The sequence below is a fragment of the Ixodes scapularis genome, unplaced genomic scaffold (genome assembly GCF_016920785.2).
Source record: "Ixodes scapularis isolate PalLabHiFi unplaced genomic scaffold, ASM1692078v2 PGA_scaffold0__279_contigs__length_252992795, whole genome shotgun sequence".
NCBI lineage: Eukaryota > Metazoa > Arthropoda > Arachnida > Ixodida > Ixodidae > Ixodes > Ixodes scapularis.
Genome location: NW_024609835.1, coordinates 222882541 through 222887192, shown reverse-complemented (window position 1 = coordinate 222887192; position 4652 = coordinate 222882541). Strand labels below are relative to the sequence as shown.

The window sequence follows — 4652 nt, the reverse complement described above, 5'->3', positions numbered from 1 at the left end:
TTTCTTTAGAAGTTCGAAAGCTGACCTCCAAAGAGCTGTCCTGTTAAATCGGTAATGACAGCAAGGTAGACGCTGTGCGTGTTTAAGGCCAATCCTGTCTCCGGTTAGGGTCACGTGACTACTGTTTCAAAGCTGGCGATAAGGCAGAGCACGGAACCTGCCTAAAGCACAAGGTCACGCATAACTTCTACTGCACTATCAACCTTGGGTAGAAGTGACAAATTCTCTCGCTCCGTTCATTGTTGAGATGCCCCTGAAGATAAGCCTTTGTAAGCGCACCCCACCCCCGTTCTGGCCTGCTTGCTTTGTACTCCTTCTCTCTTTTTTCTCTCCCTCCCTAAGCTGAAGGCGCGGTTGCTGTGCGTAGTCGCCGGACTTGAATCCGCTCTCTGTGCGCGGGTAACGGCAGAAGTGTGATCATGTGGTTTGACGGATGACTACCCGTTGACAAACTCGGAATGCCTGCGTCGCAAGGACCGGACCTAGTTTCGCGCGTGATGCGGCCTGCGGGGTGCGGGCCCGCTGTGGATTTCGCTTCTGTGGTAAATGGTATCTCGTTCGAAAAGTCCTACCCGTGTCGATTTCTTCAAAGAGGCCCAAGACATTCTTGTGAACAGTTTAGTGTCCGGTTCGGCAAATGGCAGCGCGTGCTACATTGTGTTGAATCTTCACGGATCACTTCCTTGTAGTTTTTGTGTTTGAGTGGTTGTTCTGCAGTGCCCGTGTTGACATATAAGTCGGATTACATCTTTCAAGTCCAGTATTTTCAACGTAAGTGTGCTGCAACCTACTTGATGATCATTGTCCGTTCTTGTATGGGCAATCTTCCGGAGAACCTCTAGAATTGGGCATTGCCTATCTGCTGGCAGCTGGGAGAATAATTTTCCCGCAATCTTACCGACAGTCGCCTGCCATTATCTGTCTGAAATAATGTCACAACCGCAGGTAGAATACTGACTTTTTTATTCTACCTGCGTTTCGCAAAAACACGTTTCGTTGCCACCTTTCTGGTCGACATTTACGTTTCATCGACATTCGTTACGCGAATTGCGCGCTGTAGGGGCATTTCGTCGCGCGTGTATTCCTGAGGCGCGTGCTCACCGAACCAGCCCACCCTTTCACGCCGCTTCATGCTAATCTGAAGCGGTTCACTGCAACAAAAAAAGAAGAAAAGAAAACATATTTTGAGTTTTTTTATGAAACATCGCGTGTTGATGAAACGATCTGTCTATGAAATGTAGTTCGATGAACTGATTGCACCGCCAATGAGGGGCGACTAGTGGTAGAATTTTGGCGAAACAATTCTGTCAGCTGCCGGGACACTGGACACTATCCAAGAATTACCCCGGTTGTTGCTTGCTTTGCAGTCTTTTTAATTGTATCACAGCTGAGTAGTACCTCTTCACATATTACGAATTGCTGAGATTGTGCTTGTCTACAGAATAAGCTGTGTGTAATAAACTGTTAGGAGATTTCAAAACAATCCCTTGTGTCTGTTTACCTTCCTTTTTGCAAACAACTTGGCGAGGGCACTTGCAAAGAGCTGGGCGAGTGCAACGATGGCCAAAAATCAGCATGACGGCCAACATTGGATCGGGTCGCGCTTCCAGTGTTGTCCAGTATTACGCCGGTCTTCGCCAATGTGGGAGCACCTTGGCTGGAACCATGGTTTAGCGATGGCCCAACATCGGTACCAATGATGGGGCCGACATCGGCTGGAACGATGGCTGAACATTGGCCCAACATTGGCACCGATCACTGGGCCAACATTGGAACGGGTAGCGCTTCCAATATTGTCCAATATTAAGCCCGGTCTTTGCCAATGTTAGGCCAATGTCGGACCGACATTGGTGTGCTGCCTGGGTCAATACCCGACCAAGGCTTGTTCAGCATCTCTTCCTGCGTTCGTGCGTGCCGGTGTTATGTTTTGGCTGGTCGTCGCCACCTTGGCCCAAGGACGCCTTCCCGAACAAGGGGGCCCCTTGTTCGGGAATGCCACTTGATCTGCCGGCGTCTTATTCATTTCTGCGCTCAAACTTTCGTGATGGGCAAATTTAGCACTATATAATTTCGAAAGTAGTTAGTAATTTGAGTAGAAGTTACCTGAAAAAAGTAGTTAAATTAAACTACTAATTACCCAAATCAAGTTGTAATTGAAAGTTACCAAGTTACTCAAAAAAGTAGTTAAACTACAGTAGTTTGAGTAGAGTAGTTGAACTACGTCCAAGTCTGATCTGCCTCCAACTGGAACCACCTCGCTGTGCACAACGAATTAGTATGGATAAAGCGGAACCCTCCATTCCGCACCAGCGCGAGAAAAAGAAAAGTACAAAAGACCGCAACTGGTGTCGCCACGCCGGAAAACAGGGCGACAAGAAGTTACGCTGGGAGATACGGGGGAAACCATCGGCCACAATTGCTAGAGTTTGCTCGCCTCACATATGGCACAAGAGATCCTGATTATAGCTCTCCCTTTCATTACCCAATCCGTTCGGCCGAGCATTGATGCCTTTCATTGTCGGCTCTTCACCGGGCTGCCGGTGTACAAGATACACGCAGGTCAGGTCGAGTCCGTCTTCCTTTCTTTCGTATTATTGGTTTCTCTTTCTTATCACAAACCTGTTTTTGGCGTCAGTGTGGCTCCGGCGTCGACGACGCGTCTATGAGGACGAGCTCAGGGGGGTTAGTCCTGTATTCCCTATATCGAACGTCTACGTCGTTGGTTAAAGGCCTTTTTATTTTTGAAATAGTGCCGCCTCTTGCAAGAAATCAAGAGACTTTTAGTAGATCGGTCCGATTCCTCTGATACCCACCCCATAATAATACCCGATAACACTACGACAACCGCATCGGCTATCATCGGAGTCGTTGAGACGATCTGCTAAAACTCTGTGTTGTGATGCTGCTATACGCCCCCATACCACGTATCTTCATCGTCAAACCTGCACCGTCTTTGTAATCTGCTTCACTTGACTTTATGGGAGCGCAGGATCGAGGCGAGTTCACTGTGCTTGATTGGTTCAGGCGGGGATAGAAAACTCACAAAGACGACGAGGCACCGTGACCATGCACTTTTGGGCGCTGATTGATTGGCTACATTGGAAGTGAAGCGGGCTATAATGCTTTCGCATTCCTACATCTAACTCTACAGATGTAGGAATGCGAAAGCATTATAGTCCCGCAGGTGAAATGTGGTCGCGTGATGTTTCTACACGTATTAAATTTGTTTCTGTCGGTATGGTATTCGGTGTGTGTGTGTGTGCGCGCGTGCGTATGTCTTTTGCTTGTGCTTGTTGTCTGGCGGTGACGTCACGCTCACCCACTGCGCATGCGCGTCGCCCTTGCTGGCTCCACGGCTTCCATGACGAAGCATTTGCACCTGGGTTGCTGTGCTTTTCTTTGTGCTAAAGTTGCTTGGGCGAGTTGGTACATACCTCGGGATTAAAAACAGCGCAAAACGACGAAGTGTTTCTTTGTGTTTTTTTATTTCTGGTGACGTGCTTGATAACTTTTTTTTTTTTTTTATCTTTGGGCACAATGCCGCAGGCTTTTCGCGCAATCGTGCATTTAAGGCTTTAGCATTCAAAACAAATTCTGCCTCGTTACGAGAATGATCTCTGGAAAACTTAAGCAACAATTGTAACGTCAGAAGTATTTAGTTATGTTAGTTGGTTCGACATATACTGAAAATATAAAGTGCAAAAAAAAAGCTATTCTTAGAATTTTTTTTTTTTTTGAACGGCAGCGCTGAGTAATGCGCTGTCCTATCTACTCTGTGTGGTTGCCTGTCCCTTTGTACTTTAGATTTTCAGTAATTCAGGAAGTCAGAAATAACAGCGGAAAGATATTAAAACCTCAAGAAACTGCTGAAACAGAACAAGAAAATACCGTGTAAGTAACCTAGAGACACCGCTGGACACCTACTTCGAAATGCGAACTGACTTGCGGCACCTCAATCTGGGTTTTAAAGTCGACCTAGGTTGTGTTTCGCTCTCAAGTCGACTCTTCTTCATCCTCGTCGGTGCTTGTTGTGTAGTGGTTATCACATCCGCCTAACACGCGGAAGGTCCCAGGTTCGATCCCTGGCAGGCACAGTGATCGTTTTTTAGGCTGAACTGCCATTTAAATTGCCCTTTAATCTCTTATATATTAATATATCATTAAAATCCTACTTTAGCGTTGTTTTTTTTTTGTGCTTGTTCAGTAGTAGTTGTCATAACGGCCAAACACGCGAAAGGTCCAAGGTTTGGTAACCCAGGACGTCGGCCACTACTATGGTAGAACTGTGAACCTAAATATGCTTCAAGTGAAGCTTCCGTTTTGAACAGCTATAAATGCAATACTAAAATACAATCAGGGTACAACTTACATATCAATGAAGTTATCCTACTGGCATTGCCACATATCTGCTATGGACACAAAGCATTTTCAACCTTGTATTTTGTTAACGCCATGGACTCTGCACTGCTGAGGCCAGCACGTCCGGCGCGTGGAAGACCAATCCCTGCATTCTCCTTCATGCTTGGGTAATCTAGCAGTAGGTCTATTAAGCCACCGGAAGTAAGCGGCTTGTCCCGGAAGTAAGCCCTTGGCAGACTTTTCAACTCTTCCAAGTGCTGAATCGATCAGCGTTCAGGGCGCTGGATTTTTTC

At 46.7% G+C, this 4652-nt stretch overlaps 1 non-coding gene across 1 annotated transcript; it reads left to right on the top strand.

Annotated features, from left to right (window-relative positions):
- The first annotated feature begins 4021 nt into the window (after positions 1 to 4021).
- On the top strand, positions 4022 to 4094 carry Trnav-aac. The gene has a single exon. It is a non-coding gene; the product is annotated as a tRNA-Val (tRNA).
- Positions 4095 to 4652: the final 558 nt, after the last annotated feature.